General features: G+C 38.5%; 1 long non-coding RNA gene and 3 pseudogenes across 2 annotated transcripts; 3 read left to right on the plus strand and 1 right to left on the minus strand.

Annotated features, from left to right (window-relative positions):
- Positions 1-94: 94 nt before the first annotated feature.
- Positions 95-18,915, plus strand: LOC148735946 (NLR family CARD domain-containing protein 4-like; annotated as a pseudogene). The gene is made up of 8 exons (XR_015998700.1): positions 95-407; positions 7,065-7,796; positions 8,568-8,750; positions 10,266-10,373; positions 10,876-10,938; positions 11,982-14,827; positions 17,851-17,930; positions 17,969-18,915. The product of XR_015998700.1 is annotated as an NLR family CARD domain-containing protein 4-like (transcript).
- On the plus strand, positions 583-2,573 carry LOC148735947 (uncharacterized protein KIAA1958-like; annotated as a pseudogene).
- An 821-nt stretch (positions 18,916-19,736) lies between the features above and the next one.
- LOC148735948 (uncharacterized) lies at positions 19,737-21,620 on the minus strand (annotated as a pseudogene).
- A 267-nt stretch (positions 21,621-21,887) lies between these two features.
- Positions 21,888-22,860, plus strand: LOC148735949 (uncharacterized). The gene is made up of 2 exons (XR_015998701.1): positions 21,888-22,044; positions 22,573-22,860. It is a non-coding gene; the product is annotated as an uncharacterized LOC148735949 (long non-coding RNA).
- Positions 22,861-25,907: the final 3,047 nt, after the last annotated feature.

Genomic DNA, 25,907 nt, shown 5'->3' on the forward strand with positions numbered 1-25,907 from the left:
AAGGGCTTGAAACCATTTTTTTTTCAATTGTGTGCATGCAGTTATCAGTGTACTGTAGTCACTTCAGATTGATATGTTGATCCATACATGTATGTGTTTTGCCTCGTTACAGCTAAGTTCCAGAATATTCTGAGTTCCATTTGAGTACCATAATCCAACAGCAGCAGTCTTTATGACACCTAGGTGTACAGACGAAACAGTTACTTTTCCCACAGCTGGTTGAATTTCATTGCTGTCCAGCAGATTAATCACCACCCAGTAGATTGGTGTGAACACAATCAGCCACACAATCTAGTGGGTAGTGGTTCATCTGGTGGATGGATTTATCGATTCAATTCAGAAAAAACAAGTACCTGGGAGTTAATTACAACTGCTGTTATCATCTCACAGGAGAAGCAACTTGAAAGGTGAGTGTTAATCTATCGACATCAATCTGCATGACTTGTACATGTATTGAAAGAGTCGACCCAATCAACTCTGCCTGTAACTCATTCCCAAAATGTTTTAACATGTAATCATTCACAATATGTAGTAGTACATTGCTCACAGCCCAAAACACAGCTTTATTGGCACCTTATTACATCCATTTTGAAATCACTGGTGGTCCCTGTATTCTGATTGGCTCTAATTGGTGCGATTTATTCCCAAATCGCACCATTTTTTGCTCTAAATCGCATCTTTTTTCCAGCCAATGAGGAATTTACACTTAAAACAAACAACCAATCAGATTTCAAGGCTTGTTTAAAGTGACCAATGAAATTGCAGGAAAATGAAAAACAAAGAGTATCATCTGGCAAATTTTGCAACTTTTGTTTCCAAAACTCTTATTTTTCCCCCCAAAAATGGATGAGTTTAATTTCTTCCAGTTTTTGAATGATAACAATGAGATTCTTCAGGCTGAAGACCAACATGCCAGGGACTTTCCTACTTTTTCTCTACATTTTGGTGAATATTTTGACGATTTTGTACCTTCTCAAGCTCAAAATCCGCGCGATCCCGAGTCCACCGAATCAACAACAAACGAAGAAAATCAAAAGCCACTGCAAGAGTTGGATGTTGCAAGATTTCCCATTATTTCAAGTGATGAAATACATGAGCTTAAGTCTGTCACTTCCAATAAAAATACATCCCGCTCCACAAAACAATGGATGAATGTTTTCAGAAGCTGGTGTCAATGCCGCCATCTTGAATATGTCTCCATCGAAACAATGGCGCCTAAAGAACTTGACAAAGTCCTTAGTAAGCTTTACGCCAAAGTTAGAAAAAAAGACGGAGATGATTACGAGCCAGAATCCCTTAGAATCATGCAGAGTGCCATAGAACGATATCTAAAGGAGAAGAACTATCCACTGAGCATTGTGCAATTGAGGGAGTTTCACTCCTTACGAGAAATCCTCAATGCGAAAGCAATTTCCCTGCGTCAACAAGGAAAGGGAAAGAGACCCAACAAAGCTCGGCCAATCACATGTGAAGAAGAGTCAGCCCTGTGGGAAAAAGGTCAGTTGGGTGATTTTAATGGAAAGGTCTTGACCAATGTCAACTTTAAAAATTTGACGGAACAACTGGGATTTCGTGGTCGCCAAGGAAGACGTAACTATAAGACAGCGAGAAGATGTAACTGAAGTTGTTGAGTTCAGAGAAGGTCCCACTAAAACACGGAGCGGTGGTCTCACCATCAGGCGAAGAACAACACCACAAGCAATGTTCAGCACCGATGGCGGAAAAAGCGATCCAGTGCGGCTATTCAAGCTTTGGTTGTCCAAGCGACCCGAAGGAATGAAGAACACAGGGCCGCTCTATCTAAGCATCATAAATCGTCCTAAATCAGCAGATGTTTGGTATACCAAAGTTCGAATGGGACAAAACACCATCGGCAATTTAATGAAATCCATGGCCTCCTGTCTCAGGACGAATAAGAAGCTGACCAACCACAACAAGAGGAAAACATTGGTATCAAAACTGAAAAAATCAGGTCAACCACGCAATATCATCACGTGAATCTTTGTTAGACGACTACGATGAAATAGACGAGAATCACAGGAAAGAACTGTCTCACATTATCAGTGGATATAAAGACGTGTCAAACGAAAATCAAGCAAACGAAGTCTCCCGCTAAAACACTGCAAATCAAGCCTCAAATCAAGAGATTACAGTCCAACTTAAACGAACACCTCTGGTTCCTATTTATCACGTCCAACAACAAGGCCAAATGTATCAGGCCATGGGTTCCAATCCTGGTTTTCAGTCTGCTGAATTTTCAGGATTTCAACCATGTTTTCCATTGCAGTCTCCGCAGTACCGCATGGAAGCCTTCAGTTGTGCTGCTCCCGTTCCATCACAGAATTACACAGGCTGCACCTTCAATTTCTTCTCCAGAGACAGCCAGAACTCTCCACCCCAACCACAGAAGAAACGAAGGGTTTACATTATTGAGTCAGACGACGAGGATTGAACTTTAAGGCTTCACTATTTTTCTGAGTTATTGAGGACTTCTTGAATTTCTTGAATGAAACTTGTCTTTCTTTTGATACGCTTGACTGAGTTTTTGACACATTACGTCAAAGTCTTTCTGTTTTGTTTTCAAAATAAGATGTAAATGCGTTTCCCGTTCGGCTTTTTATTTAAAAACCGGCTCAGTACTGCATCAATAAAATATATAAAATGACCAAGTTCTGTATTTGGGCAATTTCAAAATGGATGTAATAAAGTGGTAATTGAACCTCGTGTCGTGCAATTTTGGTCTGAAGTCATACTTGTTATTTTAAATCGAAGAGCGCGCAGCGCGAGCTCGATTTTGAAATCACTTGCATGATTTCAGCCCAAATTGCACTCCACTTAGTTCAATTACCATTATTTATCAAGTGATAACAGAACTACTTGATTTGAGCTCCTCGTAGGCAGTATATATAGGAATAATATACAAGCACACCTGTCTGACAGGTAACGGATGAGTGTAGAACATTCCATATGATTACATGCTACAGTTCTAGAAATAAGTATTCACATGACTAGTACATGTATAATAAGGTAAACAATGACACAACTTGGTGCAAAGACAATTATTTACATTTAAAAACAAATCCAAAATTAATTGCTAAAAAAAATGATATTGAAAGTTCTATTTAGACATCACAAAGTGATGTATCTAGGAGTTGGCAGGCATTTTTGTTGCCAACTTTGTAGAAGTTATTGGCCATCACTTTCTTTGTGTCAGATTTTGTTCCTGTTCTGTTGACTTTGCCACATTCTTCACTAGCTAAGGCTCTGCTTTATTACTGGTGGGCTTCAGCTAGCTGCTATTCAACTGCTTTGCTGGTTTCATGGGAATCTTCAACATGGACTCTAAATTCACTCCCAAGGCATTTGCAGTTCTGTTGTTTTGCAAATGTCCTCCTGATTTCTTCAGCACTCATCCCGTCTGCCTTGATTTTATATGACTTGTTACTTTCTCTTTTGATCATGTACATGGCTTCCTTTCACCTGACTTGAAGTAGGTTGAGGTTTATTAGTGTAATCTTGTAAAAGAGAGACAGCAGCAGCTTTAATCCTCCCTATTATGCATGATATCATTTGGCCCATGCACTGCGTCTTCTTTATTGAAGCTCTAACAATGCTTGAGATCAAAACTAATTTTTTGTTTTTATTAGTAACAGCACATGCTCAACAAGGGGAAGTGTAATTGTTGTTTTGGGTTTTGGCTTTTCATTTGATGAAGCTGACCCAGTAGGCTGAGTATTCTTGTGTTCCAATATATCCATCCTTGGGTGCTGGCTCATCTATACAATCTCTTTTTCTTACTTTATCACAGCCCCTGTAGTACCATTACCTCTAGAGTGGTGCAGGTGTGCAGGAGGATTTATCATAATCATGGAAGTTCTAGTTAGCTTTGAATGGTTTAAATTCTTTAATGGTGTATTGGGGTCCATTGTCTGAAATCATTTCTTTGGAATTCCATGCCTATCAAATATCTTCCTCATGTGCTGGACTGGTGTCTCAGCAGCTCACTTTTTTCCAAAATTGATGGTTACTGTAATACTTGGTCAGATTGTCTACAATAATCCAATGAAATCTTTCTTTCCTTTGAACAGGTACTAACTATTTGCCATCTTCTTTGTGGTAGGTTGACTTTGCATGGTTTTTTAAGGTTGGTTTGGTTTTGATTTGCTTCTAGTACAGATGCTAATGAGGTATTTCATGTAATGGTGAATCAATGGTCAAGATACAGTAACACTTTCTTGTCAAATTTATCCCTCTTTTTCCAAACTTGTAGAAGGAATCTTTAGTGCATCTGTGAGCACAGAACCGTCAAGGTATAAGAACTCTGTTTTAACTCCCTTGTATACTACATGCTAATTCATCTTTGACAGCTAGATAGTTTATCTCTGTGTAAGGCTAAAAATTATGAGCATTACTTTAGAATGTAATGTCTCTTAGCCTTGGCCCATCCATTGGTTCACAGAACTGTGATGATGTATGCTGATGACTCTCAGCTCTACATCATAATAAAGCGGAGCAATCGTTGTGTTGCCTTAGAACAGCTTGAACTTTGCATTGATGATGTTCTATGTTGGAACATGCAGAACAGTCTTAAATGCAACCCAACCAAGACTGAAGTCATTCACTTCTACTCTCGCTTCACACCCAGTGACAGCATTTCACGTCACCTCAGAGTCAGCACTGCTACTATCGAACCAGTAAACGAAGCAAGAGATCTCAGTATCATTCTTGGCTCTTGCCTCACTCTTTGCACCCAGATCAACAATAATTATATGCAGCTCTGGCTCATGCAATATCTTTACAGGAACTTAATAAAATCAGGAAATTTTTGTCTCAGAAAGACACCGAAAGGGTTGTTCATGCCTTTATTTCCTCAAAGCTGGATTACTGCAATGGCCTGTTCTACAGCTTTCCCTAGTTCTTCTGAAATACAGAAACTTCAAAGACTACAAAACTCTGCTACCTTACTTATTACGTGAGCAAAAAAGTCTGAACATATTTCTCCAGTCCACATCAATCTGCACTGGCTCCCTATATAACATGGTGTTATTTTCAATCCACTTCTCCATACCTATAAGGCCCTTTATGGTCTGGCTCCTGATTACTTGGCAAATCTGTTAACTCACTATACACCTGTCTGCTCCTTCCATTCCTCAAGGTCCATCAACCTGTCTGTCCCAAGATCTGGAACCTCTACCCATGGCAACAGATCCTTTGCGTTGGCATCCCCCATGCTTTGGAACAAACTTCCAACTTCCTGATTTTATAAGATATTCCGAAACCTTAGATTCCTTTAAAACCAGGCTCAAGACTAACCTTTTTAAAATCGCTTTTAGTGTATAGTTAATTTGTATCTTATTTTTGTAATTACTTAAATCTTATGTAAAAGCATTGGGACTTATGTATAATACGTTTTTAAGAACTGTACTATTATTATTATTATTATTATTAACTGACAAGTTCATGTGATCAGCATCCTAAGCATTTGCTCTGGCTAATGATAATGAAAACTATTTGAATCTCTAACAACAGTCTCTCCCATGAGCATTTCTTCTTTCTTCGAACAGGAAGATTTCATAATCATACTTCTCCCTATTTTTGGTTTGATATCTTGACAGTGGATCACTGATCAACATTTGAGTCCCATTCCTGTAAAATTAATGTGATCCACTAAAGTGATATACTTCAGGAGTGGGTGCATGAATAATGCTCTTGGGTGCAATTATCTCTAAACTATGCTTTTTATCTGTAATGGCAGTGATCTTTCCTTATCCATGCAAGAGATACTCAGCTAGAGGTTGAAGCTTATGCAGCCAAACACTAATACAAGGCAGTCATTCTCTATCTGTGAGTATCTCCTCTCTGTCTGAGTCATTGTCCAACTCTGTCAAGCCACAGGTTTACCAGCTTGAAGTAAAACTGCACTCAGCTAAGAGTCACTTTTCTTCTTCATATACATAGTGGGACAGTGGTGGCTCAGAAATGATCTTTTTCCTTTTGCGAAGGGTTTCCTCTTGGACTTTAAAAGTGAGATCAGTGGGTTGAATTCTTTGTTTTCATTAGTTTCCTTGGAGATTGTGACATGAGAGGAAACTACGTGGGTCAAGTTTTGCTATGTGGCCTAATGGCAACTGGGTTATAGCCTTGACTCTAGCCAGATCTGGTAGCCAGTAAAGGGACTATACCCTCAGAGGTCAAAATTTGTCTGCACTATTCAAGGTATTCATATACAGTATCGCATTTTTTCTCTGTCATTATTTTACAAAACCCTATTCATTAATGCTTTTTTTACAAGCTGTCAGCTTTGGAGTCATTCCCTCCAGTTCTTTTGATGTTTCCATCAAAATGCCTTTAATTCAGTTCTGGTGCACTGGATATTTCAGAAGGCAATTTGAGCCACTTATATCTGCAAAATGAAATGTGTAACATTGTATAGATTACTTAGGTCTTCATCAAGTTTCACTTGCAGGTACCCATCTCTAATGTCATTAACTGTAAATGCTTGTATGCTCACTATGTCTCAATGTGAGATTAGTTTTTTTAGTTTGACACAAGTCATTTGTTCAGTTCCCATCAGGGTCTTAGCCACACACATATCTTGCCATGACAATTTCTTACTTTCATTGCACTGCATCACTCACCCAGTCAGTTGGCTTGTCAATTTTGGTTCTGTGATCTTTCTTTTCCATTTTGGCAACTGTCTTCTTTAAATCATCATGCAGTACTCAGAGCATCCGGTTCTTGAGTTGCGCCCTTCCTCCACTCAATTTGTAAACTATACACTCAAGTCCAGTGAATACAGCTAGTTCACTGTATTCTGATAGAACTGCTTCTATAGACAATCCATTTTCATTGAATACTGAGTTTAACAGCAGCTCTCTCTTGATTTTTAGGAGCTTCAATTCTCCACACATTTTTCTGTATAAAAGGGAACTTAAAGAGCATTATGAACCACTAGAAATTTGGTGCTGGTTGTCAGTTTCTTCCCATCTCATGTTATCAGGCTTAAATATGGTAAATTACCTTGCCAGTTGATATTTTGCATAATTCAATTTTTCTTTTTTCAGAATCTGATTGGCAATTATGTCAGAAACTGAGAGAACTGAAGAGAGTAGTTCAAAGAACACTAATGGTGACCCACCAAAGATCAATATTGATCTTCCAGAGATAAGTGAACTAACCCAGAATTATAAACGTTGGAAGGATGTTCAACTCCCAATTGACATTCTGTTGTTAACAGTGAAGGACTGTGAGTTCTTAAGTTGCTACTATTACATGGTTGATCCATTCAGAAGCTATTATAAAGGGCTTGGTCATGTATACTTTGGCAGCGTTGGTGAAGATCAAGATGTTAAACTGAAAGTTGCTTTGATGAGATGCTCAGAGGGCTCTAAAGTTCCTGGTGGTTCTTTGACTGTTGTCAAAAATGCTGTCACTCAGCTGAGACCAAAAGCTGTGTTTTCTGTGGGCCACTGTAGTGGTATGAATCAGGAAACAACAAAGCTGGGGGATGTGGTTCTTTCAGAAAAGCTCACAACATATTCCTATCAGAAGGCTACAAAGGATTGCACGGAATTTCGTGGGATCACAATTAACTCCTGTCAGTAGAGACATTGCTGAACTCATCAAATATGCAGGTTATGGTTGGAATGCACCCCTAGAAAATCCAAAAGAAAGGAAAGTTGAAGTCCACTGTGGTGAGGTTTTGAGTGGCCCTGAGCTTGTACAAGCAGAGTGGCGATCGCATGAGCTTGTGAAGTCGTTTCCTGGAGCAATTGCAATTGAAACTGAAGGAGAGGGTAAGACGTCTGTATTCCTTAGGGTAACAGAAAAATGCTTTGCAAGAGACGTAGATAGGTTTATATCCTGAGACACAGAATTGACACTAATTTTATCATAAGAGTTTTCATGGTGGGGGATTTTTCCTGTTGGTGATTAGAGATACTCTGGTTTGATTCTTAGTATACTGGATCTTAGATTAAGAGGTCTGGAGGCAAGTTCCAGCTTAAGTCATTGTGTTGTACACCTGTAGACTTGGGTGGGACACTTTACTCTCACAGTGTGTCTCTACCCAGGATTACAGATGGCTGCTGATGAACTGAGTAGTATCCATGTACATGTACACCTGTAGAGGGAGTTAGAATAAAGTTTCTTTTTGGCTTAACAGTACGAGACCAGACCTAGAGAAAATTGTGTGCCAGAGGGGGGCTATTCGACAGCTTATGTAAAATAGAGACGTAACTCCTCCCCTTTGTTGTTTTATGCTTGACTACATACATGTTTACATGTAATTACAGCAATTTCTCGCTAGTTCCTTACAAATCTGTGATACCAAAGGTGACGATGTGGCAAGGTTAAAGTTAATGGTGTGGAAGGGTAGGGGGAAAGGGATTGTCAAGCGAAAAATTGGTATGTGATCTGCCCATGCTTTTGCTGAAAAATCAGGAAACATTTTAGAATTGTTGTATTTTTTTTCCGCAGGTATCTTTACTCTATGCAAGTTTGCGTGTATTTTGGATAATATTTGTTGGTTTTTTGCATAGAAGCTAGCTTGTTATTTAATTTTTTAGGAGTTTACAGTGCAGCACATGATCTTAAAATGGAGTGGGTTGTCATCAAGGGTATTTCAGGTTATCCAGATGGAACTGAAGCAGAAGATAACTGGAAAACATTTGCAAGTGTAATGGCAGCTTCGGTTGTTATCAGCATTGTAAACGACTGCAGTATTTTTGAAGATTGGCCACATTACAAAGGTAAAGAGATCAGCTTTAATGTTTGTTTGAGGTTTACAGTATGTTTGCATACTGTCACTAGGTCTTTTTTGCTGTTTAGATTTGTTTTATATGAATTTAGTGGAACTGCATTACCAAAAAATTCCACTAAACTGAATTAGAAATATGATTGATGACTTCTTTTGATTATATGCTAATCACGAAGAACGATTTTTGGAGCAGAATTGTAACGAAAATGTCCACATGCGCTACTTTGCCTCAAAGGAACATAGTTCTATGGGGATTGCACTGGGCTTGATATTTCTGCTTTAAATGCCCTGCCCCCAATCATGCATTTCTGTTTTCATCCACAGATGGGAGGGTATAGATTATCGATGATATCACACCCAACAATGTGTTTTTCCGTTCTAAGGCTCAGTAATATTAATGTTAATTGACATTTCTATTACAAATATAATCAAAACTATAACAAAATTCTCTAAATGTGCCTGCCTGATTTGAGCATTGATAGGACTGTGTACCCGAGCATGCTTGTAATTGGACAGTTGTAATAGGGCAGTTGAAGGGACAGTTAACACGTCATGCCTGTGTAAGTGAACAGAACGCTTCGTGTGCCCACGCTTTTGTCACGGCATTTCGCGGAATTAACTCAGTTATTTTTTTCTTTTTTTTAATGAAAACGTAAAACCGATTTTTAGTTTCTTTCTTGAATTTTGCCATAGTTTTATTAATTGGTAACAGGACTGACTTTGTGTCGTATAATTCTGTCTGTTATCAAACTCGTGATAAACAAATCAAACTTCCGCTTCAGTGGCCGTCTGATATTGTTACATAACTGTTATGATTACAGACCGAATTGGACTCCACTCAGTCTTATCACCTTTATAAATAAAAAAATGGTAGATTTGATATTCATTTGTTGTTGAATTCTCTCCATTTTGAAACACGCATGTGCAATAAATTAGGCCTGAAATTGAAAATTGAGTGAAATAGAAATTATTGAGAAAATGGCGATGAAACATTACAGTATATATTTCAAAATTATTGGCTAATAAGCTCTGTTAATTAGCTGTAAAGGTAAATGATTCTTGATAGAAGCATGTATTTTTCCTATGAGATACCATGATATAATCTGCTGTACCCCAAGAATGAAGAAAGTGATCGGAATGGAAACGCAGAGTGCAAAAACAATCAGGAAGTGCTTCCTGTGGGCTTATTGCTAATTGAACGACAAGAAGGCTTTGTAATTAAATCACTTGAGCCACTGTCCTGGTTTATGAGCTTATTTCCAGAAAGTGACGCTCCTCAGGCGTGTAGTCATATGTTGAGTTTTTGGGCCGAGGTACCGAGGTGTTAAATTCCTCACTTAGATTTTCAATAATTTTAATTCTTCACTCACAATGATTTGGAAAAAAACTTTGTAAGCAAGTTTAGGATACAGTGTTCATAAACGGAGACGGTTTTAAAACTAAATGTAGAGGCATGCTGTGGTCATGAGGCAACTTTAACTGCTGTCTGTTTTTTTTTTTCTTGAAGATATTTCAACTGATGGAGAAGATTTAACATTGAGTAAAAGAGTTCCTGTTGAGACATCCTGTTCTAGTGCCCAGTCCTTCCAAAATGCCTCGTCCGCTAAGACAGCCGGTATATATTTTAAAAAACAAATTATTTCCCCTGTAATGGATCCGCTGACATTTGAATGGTGTGTTTTTATAATTAAAAGGGTGCATCGAGAAAATGTTTTTGCCATTCTTATTAAAATGAAACTCGTCATAGGGTTCTCTTTTGCTCAGTGGAGGAGCCTTGGAACGCAGAAAGCGAAGGTCTGGGTCTCAATTTCGCTCGTGGGACTAATAACAAGAGGAACAACATCTTCCTCTGAACTGAAAATAATTATTGATGCTGTTTGCAGTTTAGCCTTCTCTCACCTTTTTTTGATTGTTTTTTTTTTTCCTTGGAAAATAATTTAAAACATTTTGCAAACATTTCCCATGTTCAGGGTTTTCTTATCTCCACAGAAATACAAACTGCAGATGCGATTTCCTTTACCAGTTCCTAATTGCCTTATGATAATTGGATCTGCTTGGTGATGTTTTTTACCGACTTGATGTCTCTCGCGTTTAATCACTTTTCGTATTTTTCGAAGGTGGAAAAAGGAAGTCATTAAACGAGTCAGTGGATCACGGCATAAAGCGCTCGAAGTGTGAAGGTATTTGTCACTTAGGACCTCAATTTATTACTTCTTCATTCAGTCCGCTTGAGACTTTCATACTAGAGGATCCGAAGCGTTACATATTTACTATAAGATTAAAGTTTTTCTTAATGATTTTCTGAAGAGAAAGTTGTTCATTGAATAACTTCCCTGTTCACAGATCAAAGCAGCATTCGTCTTATTTGTTTTATATATACATTTTGTTATAGAACGTTAACACCCATTATTAGGATTTTGCTTGTTTTGTTATATTTCACATGATTAGCGGCGCACTGAGTGAGTTATTGGTTCTTTACCTCTAATAGAGACCGGTAGAATGTAACCGGAAATATTGACAAAGAATGCGTAGAACGATCGACAAAGAATGATGTAATTAACTAGATAATTGCTACTGAAACCGCGTGTTAAGATTAACGATAATAAGATTTGTCCAACAGACCCATGCAACAGGATTTAGTGGGATCAACCGATTAGGAAATAAATAGAGAACTAAGCCCTATCCGACCACACCGGACCTACGTATCTGGATGTGGATATCTGTAGCCAGTAAAAGTGGCATTTGTGATCCTAAAATAGTTAGATCGTAGGGCGGAACGTGAATGTTGTGAGCTGAAGAATAAAAGCCAACTTAAAAGAGAGTATACAGTCCTCGTTTGCTGAACCAGCGTGTGCGGAGAGCAAATTCCGCGAAACATTTTTTTTCGTATAGTGGAACAAACCATAGACTCCATTTCCATCCGATGTTCATGAAATGAGCCCGCACTTCTCGCCTTTATGAGATCGGAAACTGCACCCCAGAAAACACGCCAACCACAGTAGTTACGAGATCAAAAGAAAAAACCAGCTGATTTAATGAATAACAATATATATTTTTTAGCTTTTACCCAAGAATTGAAGGATAGCTTTACCAAAGTTACAAATTGCAGTTGGGGAAGAAATAAATACACCAAATTAAGGAAAGACCCTAATCCAGTAATGATTATGTTTCCTTCAATGTGAGATATAGCAATGTTTGAGCAGGGTTTTCTTCCTGTCCACAGATTCTACTGTAACGCAATTTCTGGAATGGTGCCAGAATCAGCTGCGAGAGTTTTACAGCAGCACCATGTGTCAGGTAAAAATAACTCCGTGGGACCCTGACAACACGGTACACATTAACAAAATCTACGTACAGTTAACACTCTTACAAGACAACAGACAACCTCACAGGATTACGAAAACAAGGCTTGAAGATTGCAGCCAAGTATTTGAAGGTGACGAAGATCATCCCAACCGTAGACGAATTCTTGTGTATGGAAGACCTGGAATAGGAAAGTCTACCTTCACTCAAAAACTCGCTATGGATTGGGTAAATGGCAAAAAGAAAGTCCTCAGAAAGTTTTCTCTTCTACTGTTAATCAAGTTGCGAGACGTTTGTGATATTCCGGACCTCTGTACTATCTTGAAAACCGCCGAACTGTTGTCTGCTGATGACCCAAAAGCATTCAATAACTTGTATGAATATGTCCGTCAAAACCAGGAGAAAGTGCTGCTCATATTGGATGGATATGACGAGTACAGCGGTGGAAAGTCATCCCCAGTTCACCAGATTTGGAGAGGCAGTCAACTGAGAGACTGTTGTGTAATGATCACAACGCGACCAGTGAATGAAGATGAGCTAAGAATGCCAAGTCATGCTCAGTTTGAAATCAACGGGCTCGATACCAGGGAACAAAAGCAACAGTTTGCAAGAAAGATTCTTGATGATGAGGAGGACGTGGAAGGGTTACTTTACTACCTGGAGAAGCAGAAGCTCGAAAAGATGGCAGAAATACCGCTTCTGTTGTTGATGTTATGTCTGCTCTGGAGAGAGAAAAAGCATCAGCTACCCACATCTCGTGCGTACATTTACGTAGAATTTATTCAGACTCTCTTGGATCACATGGCTACAAAAGAGTCAGTCATCGTCGCACCAGGTAAAAGCATAGATGAATATCGAGAGGAACTTTACAAAATAGGAAAACTTGCATATGATGCTCTTTTGGAGGACCGTCTTCATTTTAACTTCAGCAAATTTGCGCATGGTGATCTCTTCGAGAAGCTAATTGCTGTCGGTTTTTTTCAAGTTTGCAAACTTTCCGCTTTGAACCGTGAGAGGATCGTCTATTTTCTTCATAAGTCCGTCCAGGAGTTTCTCGCCGCTCGTTTCATCGTTGAAGAACTGACGGTGAAGAAGAATAAAACTGTCAGCTCCTTGTCAAGAATGGATACGTTTGAGAAATCAAGGAAGATGGCTGAGGTTCTAAAATTCGTATGTGAGTTGTCATCAGGAGCTGCCGGGCTTGTTTTTCATCATCTACGTTATGTCGGTGAGAAAGAAGGTCTCGCAAATTACAAGTTCACTAAGACGCCTTCTGTCGATGACTTGTCTGAAGAACAATACGACTTTATTCTACTCTGTGTCGATTGTTTCTTTTTGTGTCCAGCCTCAGACAGAACAGCCGTGTATTCTGCATTTCTCTCATGTGTTAACCGTGTTGTGATACTTCAGGAACGACACTATTCTGCTGCTGCTGCAGAACACTTCTTCAAATCCATCAGCAGTTTTCCAAACTATTTATTCTTTTTGGACTGGTGGAGGTTTGATGATTTTCCCCATGATCTGCTGTCCATAATTTCTGACTCGAAAGCGGTCGTTTTAACGTCCTCTGGAGAAAATAAAGTTGTAGGAAAGTACGTGGATTTAATCAAGGCGGACTCTTTCCTCAAAAAGTCCGAGGGAAGAAACTATTTCTTTCTGACTGAAATAATAACTAGGGTTTTTCGTTCCAGATTGTTTCCTGAACTGTTATCAGCGCCGGTTTGCTCTTCTAAGCCACCTGTGGATAATTTGGTAAATAATGAAAACAACAACATTGCACTGCCTTTGACTGAGAACCATTGTTTGTCACTGGCGGGAAAGGTTGACATTTGGGTTGAAACAGTTGAGGATGTTCTTCTGTGTAGGAACGTTTTGCGTTCAGTAACACTTCCTCGAGAAATCAAAATAGCCGGTGAGAGGGGGAAAACTGTCTTTGAAGGTCAATTGATTGAGAGCACAATTAACAGAATTAATTTTACTGACAATCTCTACCGCTTAATACTTTTCCAAATCGATGTAACAGCAAAGTGTGCTTCTTTTATTGCCGAGTCACTGTACTATTCTCCAAATTTGTGTGAGCTCGACTTGACAAACAACCCTTTACACAGTGGTGTGAGTCATTTGGCTGAGAATCTTCATCACGTGCCACAGTTGACTATATTACGTTTAAAGGATGTACAAATGAGAGAAAAGGAATGTGTGGCATTAGCTGGCTCATTACAGTACTTAACTAAGTTACAAACACTGAATATAGCAGACAACGCACTAGGTCACGGGATTATTGAACTAATCAAGAACCTGAACTATGTACCCAATCTGACTGAGTTGGTGCTGTCGATTACAGATTTGGGTGAAGATGAAGCATCAGAATTGACCCGTGCACTTAATTATGTACCAGAGTACTTGAACAATTTAGAAGAGCTGAATATAGGACACAATGCACTGGGTCACGGGATTATTGAACTGGCCAAGAGCCTGAACAATGTGCCCAATCTGACTAAGCTGAACCTGTCGAATACAAATATGGGTGAAGATGAAGCAGCAGCAATGGCTCGCGCACTAGAGTATGTACCAGAGCTGGAGTATCTTGTTCTAGAGTCCAATCCACTTGGCCGAGGGGTCAGAGATCTGGTCCAATATCTCAGCAGTGTTCCAATGCTGAGTTGCCTGTACCTAAAGAAAGGTGTTCAGATGACAAGGACAGAGTGTGAAGAGTTGTTTACAACAGGAAATGAGAGAAACATTCATGTGTACACCGATTACCATGTAAGTGTCTTTTTGTTGTTTCACGCAGTTGTATCTGATTTGTATTTAGATGCTCTTTAGCAAAGCAGTCGATACTGTTTCCAGTAAGTTCCTTTGGACTCAATTAATCAGATTATTTTTCATGGGAAAGAACGAAGTGTTTAGGAACAGTCACTGTTTTCAGAATTTTCGTTTTCTATTTTGTGACGTCAGGAGCCAGTATTGTGGATGGAGACCATAACCAGCCCGTGTTAAGTACTTTTATGGCTCATGCGTTGCTTGTTTGAGGATGATTTGAAGAAAAAGAAAGGTGAAGATGAAAATAAGTGATTCCGAAATTACGTGATATTTCTCGAATACACAATGACTTAAAAAAACTTTGGGAGTTCATTCGATTGGTCCCTGCTTTGCTTGTGTAGTTACGCCTTACATAAGAGAGAGAAAAAAAGACGAATTGTGAGAATTTTTCTCTGACCAAACTCCTCTACTGAATTTGAATTTTTGAAAGTGTTCGGCTTCTGTTGTTACTGTGGGATGCTTTTATTTGGGTTTGATCATTTGCAAGAAAGAATTGTTCAACTCGTACATGCTTTGAATTTGATGAAGTTGTTCCCTATAATCTGTGCTGGCATTTATTCGCTTTTGCTTTCAGGAAGCTTTAACCCATTAAAAATATAAGTAAAAAAACAAAATGGACTTTTTCCTTTTTAAAATTGAAATGCATTTTTTAAAAAGCGAAAGTCATGTTGATTCTATTGTCATATCTTGACTTCTTTAAGGTTTGTACGGATTATAGGAAAAACTAAAAACTAAAACTCATGCTCCAAAACCTTTAAAGTGTCTTAAACCAAAATATAAGGGTAAACCCTCACAAGCACAGAATAAGGAACAACATGTTACGGGAGGAAAGAAGACAGGCGTGCACGAAATTCGACGGGTAATATTTTCTCAGTTTCTTTTTTTAAGAGGGGGAAGAGAAGCAACTTTTAACTCGTATTGCAAAAAGGGAAGGTGGAAAAAAGGAGGAAAAATATTGAGAAAAAGCGTTTTAGATGGGTCACCTCTGACAAACGCTTCGGCTTGTTGTTTCCATCCTGATATACAAAATTTTAGAAAAATTGTCACGTCGTAAACAAAATAAAGCGCCTTCACAGTATCTCTCAGCGTATAAATTTATCAAACTATTCAAGGATAAAAAGCATTTTGGAGGTCTACTATACATTAACATCTTTGTTAGCTAAAAGTTCTATAATATTATCGAAGCTTTGCTGTGCGTCAAGCACTGTGAGTGCCCCACTGAAAACAAACAAAAAGCAAAACAAATCTTTTAAAAAGACGCCACACGCGACCACTAGTCAAACTTGGCACTGTACGACTAAATTATCATTTACTCGCTGTTGGATGGTTTCCTTAAAATCTGTCCGGGTCGCAGAAATAAAGCGGCGAAGATGTCGAAAAATAACAGAGTAACGCTTCGACCAGCGAGTTTAACGACGGCGAAGAATACCAATATTTACAGAACGATCTGGTCGCCCTTTCATCAAAGATTACGAGACTCAGGGAGCCGTAAAAACCACATGATGAAGGGCGGTAAACAAGAGAAAAGGAAAAGTTTTACGTGCCTAAAATCGCTTCTCCACGTGCGAAAAAGGATAGCGGGTAAAATTACTGCTGAAGGATTGTGGTCTACATGGCATACAAAAAATGAGGAACTGAACGGAGCGGATTACAACAAAAACTGCCGGTGTTAAGGAATAGCCTTAACATTCTCATCTATCACTTGGATTCTTTTTTCTTTGGCTTCACTGCTCATGTTTTGTAACAGTGTCAGGTGATCGCAATGCCATCGGTTTCCCGCGTCACGAAAGCTCATTTTGGAAGAAAAACTAAAGAACAACGTTGTTGATAATGAAGTTGTTTAACTTACTACCGTATGTATTTGTCTCTGCTTAGTCTGGCATAAATCCTAAAATATATATATATATTTTAACTTCATTTGGAGTTGGTTCTGTGTACATTTTACGCAGCTTCCCATGTTTCTGTGCCATCGCTGAGCATAAACAACTTTTTGATGGGTAAGTCGTATTGCCATCACCGAAATAAGATCTACCTACCTTCATTCGTTGCTGTTTTGTCTTTCCTGTAAAGTGTAGGCCTTTTTTATTCTTCTAATCACAAAACTAAGCAAACCAGAAACTTCTGTAGTATGAAATAATAGGAGGATAGGTTAGGAGGCGTCGGTTAAGCGAATTAAGCACAAGTGTGAACCTTTAAGTTGTTTTTAATTGGTTTTTTTCTATCATTATTATTTGAGTGTCTCGCATTTTATTCAAACATGCAGTTTTGTCAGAATAGTACGGGTACATCGAAAGGAAAACTATTCGCTTCTGGGTAAGTTAAAAAAAACGTTACAGCGAGAACACCGGATCATAAGAAAGAAATATTTAGAACTGTCTTACTTTCAGTTATGTAACAGACTTGTTTGTGGAGAAATGATCTGGAGTAAAAAACCCATTACGTGTAGGCGTCAAAGGTTGGAATAGTATACAATTACTGATTTACCCTCGGGTAGGGAATAAATTAGCCAATACTTTATATGCGGAAATGAAACAGTTCAGAAGACATCAGACAGTTTTCTTTCCTTTAAAAAATATACAGTATTTTACTTTATTCTTGTGTTTATTTGTAAACCATCGCCCCTTTTTAAATCGCCAAGGATTATCTGAGAACATTTCCCCTGTTGTTAGATATAGTTTTGGTCACTTGTAGCGATTTGAATTCAAAAGTGAATGTGTACTGCTCGCATTTTGGACAAATACATTTAAATGCGTCAAATAATGAGCTTGTGTGCAAAAATGTAAGTTGAATGTTACACATAGTTACTGAAACAGATTCTTCTAGCCAAAGCAAAGGAAACGTGATACTCTAATAAACGTGGCGGAAAGCAAGGCGCTTTAAATATATCAACTTGTGTGAAATGCAAGTTGAGTGTTACACATAATCAGTGCCGTGGTTGATATTATTACTTTTTTTTCTTGTGATAGGAGGTGGAATATTCGGGGGAGAGTTTCACCGTACGACTTCTTACAACAGCTGAGCTGAGAAAAGAAGGAATAAGATTCAGACGATCATGATGATGACGATGACTTTGAAGATGATGAAAAAGGAGGAAGATGACGACGATGAGGATGATGACGGCTATGACGATAACTATGGTGGTGATGATGATGAGCAGGAGGAGGAAGATAATGATTGCGATGATGGTGATGTTAATCATGTTGAATGAGCGCTCGGGATAAGAGGTTTCTATGGCAACTTATTTAGCGAGTAAGGAGCAGAGTAGTAATTTAGAATAACTTGCCTGTTCTTAAGTTGTGTGTTGTGGCAGCGAGGTAACAAAGAATTAAAATGAAATCTTCGTGAGAAGCAAATCAGAATACAGTGTATACAATGCTCTCTATTGAGATTGTCAATATAATGTAATTTGATCACTCTTCGGTCTGATTGGCTTTTTAACTGTTCAACTTAGCTACGAGTTTATTTAGTGTTCTGGCCAATCAGAACACAAAAAGAATCTCGAAGGTCAATAGTTTGAAAAATGATCGGCATTGATCCTACATATGACCTTTTGGCGCAAAGAAAGAAAGTTGAGTAGAGAAAGTTGAGTAGTCTGTACTAGACTCTCCCTTTTTGGAGATGGTCTAAACGGGGAGAGCTGAAACATTGAAGGGAGCTGCCCCTTCTTTCCCAGACCCCATTTTTCACTCTACCAATATTTCGATCTACTTTAATAACTGATACCCTGACACAAGCTTTATCGCCAACTGACAAAAATGATTTTTTCTTCACAAGATAAGCGGCAGACTTTGAGAAAAAGGAGCTGAAGAATATTTTTTGTTGTTGCTTAGATCAGTTCACAGGCAGCGTTGTACAGTCAAGTAGGCTTCTTTTTATTCCTTACATTGCTGATGCTTGAAACTGAAAACTGTTGAAAAATCGTTCGTGATCAGAAAAGTTGAAGTCGATACACAGTGTTACAGGCTTAAATACTTGTTTTTGTAAATAGCAATTTAGCTTGGCTTGTTTTAATAAATGTTTTCGCTATTGTACCCTTACTTTTGTTTATTTATGAAAGAACTTTGTCTTAATTGCTGAAGAAGGTTCACCTGATATGAGAGTGTTTGATAAAGACAATGGATACGACCTCTATCCTTGTTGCTCCGATCCGAGAGCACATTTATTGAAATTATTTATTGAAATTATTTTACAGCTGAATGCATTTCGCGCTGAATAATATTAGTGTCCGGATTTTGAACTCAAGAGACTATTGCTCGACATGGGTACCCTTAGGGTGTGAGGAAAAGCTGGTTAATTTTCGTGGTTTTATATTTGCGTCATTACCCTTTAATTTCTAGCAGAATCTGATGGCCTGAACTGTGGGATATATACGTCTTTTGCGTTCGACCAACTGACCGACCTTTTTAATGTTGCTTTTGATGTTTTGTTGTTTGTTTATTGCTTTGTTTTTTGCCCGTAAACAACTCTGTGTTATTTCATTCCACAAGCTTCCCATCCTCCCCTTAATTTTACTACGCTGAACAATTCGATTAGGTGGCACTAAGAGTCATGATCACCTTAGCATCCTCTCCTCTTAACTGCTGTGGTATTAATTTTAACAAGCTTTGAAGCGAAGAAACAAACAAAAAAGCCAAAAAAAGAGAGAGACAGTCAAAAGATTGTACGCAGTCTCTCACCTCTCGACCTTTTTCCCCCTTTTTTTTCGCTCTTGCCCCACTACAGAATATTCCAAACAATTATCACATCCCTTGAACACAGAGTCTACAATAGCCTGTTGGGTTTCGGGCTAAATTTCTCCGGATGGGAATTTTGTTTGCGTGAACTAGTTAATAATTCAAAGAAACAACTCGGGTCTTTTTTCAAATTGGTGTTATGGACAACACAACGGCAATTTTCAGTTTATTTTTGGAATCAAGAACATGTCCATTGACATAAAAAAAAAAAAAAAAAATTATATTCTAACTAAGCTAAGGTGATTAATTCTTTGCAGTTTACATTAATATAAAAACGGATATGACGCAACTACTTGAAAATCGAACCAATGTTCTTGATAAGGAATATCCTTAGAAGCCTTACATCACACTACACTCTGAGAGGGTGCTAGCGAACCCGCCCAAGACTGGTAACATTTGCAGCGCTCTATCAAAGAATCCCGCCTTTTCTACTTAAAAAATGGTAAACACCACAGCGTACACTATTGAGTTATGGGAGCACGCGGGAGGTTGCTAAGCACGAAAGAAGCGTAAGAGTCGCTCGAGGCGATAGCCGAGAGCGACTCTAGCTTCTTGAGTGCTTAGCAAACCTCCCAAGTGCATCCATAACTCAATAGTGTACGCTGTGGTGTTTACCATTTGTTTTATAACATAATATTAACACATTGTAGCTAAAGAGTTCCCTTTTATTTAACAAATCTTACGTGACCAGAAAAAACAAGCGCGCGCGGAAAAATAGTCTTTGCATTTGCTCACGTCAGCAGCGTACACCCATGGGCAAATGGGGCTAAATTGACCAATCAGAGCGCGCGCTTTACTTTGGTTATGTTATAATTCCTGTTGTCTCAAGCTCTCCACTGTCTTCTCCATGCCTTCATTAGATTTCTGCATTTGTGCGAGTCGTTGGTTGAGTGTTTGGTTCTCTTGCATGAAATTTCGTCTTTGTTTTTCAGCTTGTATCATTCTGGCCTTTACCACGTTCTCCATCTATTCTCCACCGTTGCTTCAGATTCCATCTGTCCACGGAGTCTCTTTGTTGCCTCCTCCTGTTTGGCCTGCAGCATTTCCATCCATTTACCAAACAGGAAAAACAGGTCAGACAGCCATAAGAGAGTCATGATGAAGAACATAAAAGCTTTTACTCTGGTTCCCACTTTGTGCAAACATTATCAAATGTCTCAGTCGCTCAGAATGAATTTCTGTTAAAAAAAACTAAAATAGGATCTGTTCTTGCTTGTATGAATTAACTAAATATACATTTTAAGGTAATTGTGAGTGATAAGGTTTTTATGAGGTAACATTCTCATAACATAGAAATTAGGGAATGGTGAATTTATTTTGGCAGATCACATAATTACATTGGAATGAAACGAAGAGAGCTGAGCCGTGAAGTTTGTCAGATACTGACACCGGATCAAAATGTCTTACTTCCTTATGACGCTTGCGATTTTCTTGTTGTAAACCTTCGTATCTATTTTTCCTAGAGAAACAATGAAAATTCAAATCAATATAGGCTTTGTCCAGCAGACGACAATATTCTACCGCATGTAAAAATAAAATCATATTCTCTTCCTTAAAACTAAATAATCCAGCCATGTTTTTTGACAAAAACACAAGAAAGGGATGCTGTTATTCCATAGATTCTCCGTTCCTTTATTTTGTTGTAGAACATCAAAAAAACTCCCGTTTAGGTTCCCATTCCCTATTTTCCATTTTGCTTCCCTATCCACAATTTGATATTCCTGATTCCTGATATTCCTGATTTTAAATCTACTAAAAATAAATAAAGGTGTATCATCAGTACCCCAAGTTTTATCTTCTTTTGCTCTCTTTCGGCTTTGGCTGCAATTTCCCGACTCAAGTTCTCGTCGAAATCCTTTAATTGTTTCGGCACGCTTTCCTTACAGTAACCACCAAGAGACTAGAAACTGTTATATTCTCTTATAATTACATAATAATTACTAAGTCCAAGAATCGCAATGTACTTGTGCTAAAGGAACTGCATTCAATTGATACCCATGCATTTTTTGTCTGTGAAACTATTAGGAAAAATATGTAAGATACAGATGAGGAGGCTTCAAACCATAGTTACCACTAACTATGGCTTGAAAATGCAAGTTGAGCGTTACAAATATAATTGGTGCTGTGGTTGATATTGTTGCCTTTTTCCTTTTTTTCTTGTGATAGGTGTGGGAATCTTCAGGGGGGAAGGAGGACATCCAACGACTTCTTACAAAAGTTGAGCTGAAATAAAAAGGAATAAGGTTCAGAAAAGAGCCATGCAAGTGATGATGATGATGATGAATTTGACGATAACTGTGGTGACGACGGTGATGAAGATGACGATAACTATGGTGATGATGATGATGATGAGCAGGAGAAGGAGGATGATGATGACGACGATGATGATGGTGATGATAATGGTGTTGAGTGAGTGCTTGGAAAAAGGTTTCTATGGGAACTGATTATCGAATACGAGCAGAGTAGTAATTTAGAATAATTTGGCTGTTCTCAAGTCGTGTGTTGTGGCAGCGAGCTAACAAAGATTTAATCTGAAATCTGCATGAAAAGCAAATCACAATGCAGTGTATACAATATTCTCTATTGAGATTGTCATGATAATGTAATTTGGTCAGTCTTCTTTCTGACCGGCTTTTTTAAGTGTTCGACTTAGCTGTGAGTTTATCCAGTGTTATGGCAAATCAGAACGCTAAACGAATCTCTCAGGTCATTAGTTTGAAAAACGGTCGGCATTGACCTTTTGGCGCAAAGAAAGAAAGTCTCGTTGAGTAGTCTGTACCAGACTCTCCTTCTTTGGAGATGGTCTAAAGCAGGAAAGCTGAAACATTGGAGGGAGCTACTCTTCCTTCCCAGACTCCATTTATCACTTACCCAATATTTCGATCGTCTCCACTAACTGTGATACCCTGGCAGAAGCTTGATCGCCAGCTGACAAATATTATTTTCTCTTCACAGGAAATACGGACTTGTGAGACGGAGCGGAAGAATGATATATTGAGCTTAGATCTGTTCACAGGCAGCGATGTTCAATCAAGTAGGCTTGTTTTTAAGCCTTACATTGTTGATGCTTGAAACTGAAAATTTTTAGAAAATCGGTCGCGATCAGAAATGTTTAAGTCGATACTTGGTATTCCATGCTTCAATGCTTGTTTTGTAAATAGTAATTTAGCTCGGCCTACTTTAATAAATGTTTTCAATATTGTACTCTTACTTTGATTGATTTATTAAATAACATTGTCTCAATTTCTAAAGAAAGTTGAGATGGCGTGAGAGTGTTTGACAGAGACAATAGGTACCACGTCTATCCTTGTTGCTCGGCCTCCGGCGATAGCAAATTTATTGAATTAGTTATTTTACAGCTAAACACATTTCGCGCTGAATAATATTTGTAGCTGGATTTTGAATTCAAGAGAATATACTTCGACACGGGTGCCCCTATGGTATTAGTAAAAGCCGGTGAATTTTCGTGATTTTATTTTACCTCGTTGCCCTTTAATTTATAGCTGAATTTGACGGCCTGAATTGTAGAATATATACGCCTTTTGCGCTCCACCAACCCACCTTTTAAATGTTGTTACTGATGCTTTGTTGTTGTTGGTTTTTTGCTTTGTGTTTTGGCTGTAAACAACCTTTTCGTATCTCTTCCCACAAGCCGCCCGTCCTCCCTTTAATTGTCCTACGCTGAAATATTCGATCAGCAGGCAGCAAGAGTCATTGACTCTTGGCATTAGCATCCATTCCTCTCTACCGCTGTGGCGCTAAGCCTGTCAAGTTTTGAGGCGAAGAAACAAGCAAAAGAAGAAAAAGAAAAAGGAGTGAGAGAGAGAGAGAGAGAGAGAGAGAGAGAGAGAGAGAGAGAGAGAGAGAGAGAGAGGAGAGAGAGAATCAAAAGATTGTAAGCAGTCTCTCTCTTCTCTCCCTTTATCCCTGTTTTCTCTTTGCTGAAGCGCCACTAAAGCAAGCGTGATATTCAAAGTAGTTGTCACATCCTCGTACATAGGGTTCACAATGGCTTATTAGTTTTCGGGCTCAATTCCCCTAAAAGGGGAATTTGTATACACTTGCTAGAAATAATCAGAAGACCCGATTAGTGTCTTTTCAAATTATTTTATTTTAGGTCACTTTCAAGTTATTTTACAGTCCAATCGTTATCAGAAAAAACAAACAATTCTCAGTTTATCTTTGAAACCAATGAAATGTCAATTGACATACAAGGGATTCCATATTTTTAAGGTGGTTAATTTGTCACCAATTACGTCAAATCGGAAACGAATATTATGCAGCCATAGATAAATCGAATGAGTATTCTTGATAAAAGATTACTTGAGAGGCCTTACATGACGCTACTCTTCGATAGGGTGCTAGCGACCCCACCCAAGACTGGTATCATGTGCAACGCTCTATCAACGAATCCTGGCTTTTCAACTTACTGTTGTCGGCTCTGATTGAGTAGCAGCTGTTGTCTCAAGCTCTCCACTGTCGTCTCCATGCCTCCATTTGATTTCTACATTAGTGCAAGTCGTTGGTTGCATGTTTGGTTTTCTTGAATGAAATTTCGTCTTTGTTTTTCAACTTGCATCCTTCTCGCCTTTACCATGTTCTCCATCTGTTGTCGTTGGACTCGCTGCTTCAGCTTCCATGTATTCACGGAGTCTTTTTTTCCTCCTCCTGTTTTTCGTGCAGCATTTCCATCTATTTACAAGACAAAGTTCAGGTCAGACAGCCTAACCCTAACCCTAACCTAGCTATGTTTTACGTGTGTGTTCACAAACTGTAACTGAACAGTTTTGGCTGTTTCTATAGTTAACTTGGTCATAAAAAATTGGAATTATTAAAGATTTTTCCTGACTAAGTCCATCAAAGAAAGCTGGGAAGCGCTGTAACTATTATTTTTAGGCATTCAAGGTTTTATGTACAAATATTTATATATATTTATCGCTTACTGATCCGAGGTAGGTCCTTCCATGAAATGAACAAGCTGCAGCCTCCATCTGGTGCAAAATATGCTCAAATATATTGGTCATCAGAAATTGTGTAACAACAGGCGTTAGCAAAACTTAAGGAAAGTTTTGAGACGCTAGGAAAAAATAACCAATGTTATTCTCTTGCCTGAAAATGCCTTTTCACAACTTATGATTTTCACCGCGTTCGATTTCGGACCTTTTACTCAGCAGCTTTTTAAATGTATCACAAAGATAAGAAAATATCAGTGGAGTAATTAGAGTTGGTTTTGTTAGAATTCTATCTCAGGAATATCGAAACTCTCATACATTTACACAAACTGATGCTGGGACAACAATGGACGTATTTTGACAAAGTTCGTCTGAATTCTTTTTATTCTAAAGCGCTGAATGAGACATATTTAAGTAACCTCCTTACAACCGGCTCGTAGATAAGAACAATGGGCTGTTAACCAGCCACCAAAATTCTTGTATTTTGTTTCGAAACTTTTGTACTGTTTTATTTGTATTGTTCTTTGTCATTTGAATCTCGATATTGGCGTTGGGCACAGCTTTTTTATACGCGATTCTTTGATTATGTATTCCACGAAATTTCATAGATTGACAGAACTTCGTTGTATTGTTGTTTCAGCTTACGATCCATAGATTGATTGATTGTGAGATTGATTGTGATTTTCATCGATGATTGTAGTCCGTGGTCGATTGCCTTTCAAGAATAAAGACTCGTACAAACGGTCAACTTTGGTTTGTTATCTCGATCTGTAAAATAGTCCAAAAACGCCTCGTTGACCGCGTCTTGGAGCGACGTCCCATTTAAACTTGAGAATCTAGATTTGTGGTCGCCGCAAATGCTACACTACAGATGTTACCGATGTGAACATCCATCCGCGTATGAACATCAAGACATACATGGCTGTTTGTGTTGTTATCAGCTATAACTATGTCATAGGCTGACTGGACATTGGGAATCACTCCAGGAGTGTGTTAATGGCCTTCACGTAAAGTCCAACTAGGTCAGCCAGACCTGCAAATAGAGTGGGTCATCAAAGGATGGAAAATTAACTTGAAGTTAAAGGACCTTTGAGGAAATACTTTTAAGTCAAATTGAAAGTGTGTACTTTAGACAAAAAAGTGTAAAAGTAATTTAAAATTGAAAAACATGGGACAGGATTAGAAACGCCGGACAATTGAAGAGTTGGCCCCCCACTTTATAGAAAATTCCAGGGATTAAGCTAATACCTCTAAAATTGTCGTCAAAACATTTTATTTCTATCTGAAAAATTCTTAGAATTTTGGACAAGTTAGGTGTTGCTCTCTCAAGAGAGATGA

Source organism: Stylophora pistillata, chromosome 3 (genome assembly GCF_964205215.1).
Source record: "Stylophora pistillata chromosome 3, jaStyPist1.2, whole genome shotgun sequence".
Lineage (NCBI taxonomy): Eukaryota > Metazoa > Cnidaria > Anthozoa > Scleractinia > Pocilloporidae > Stylophora > Stylophora pistillata.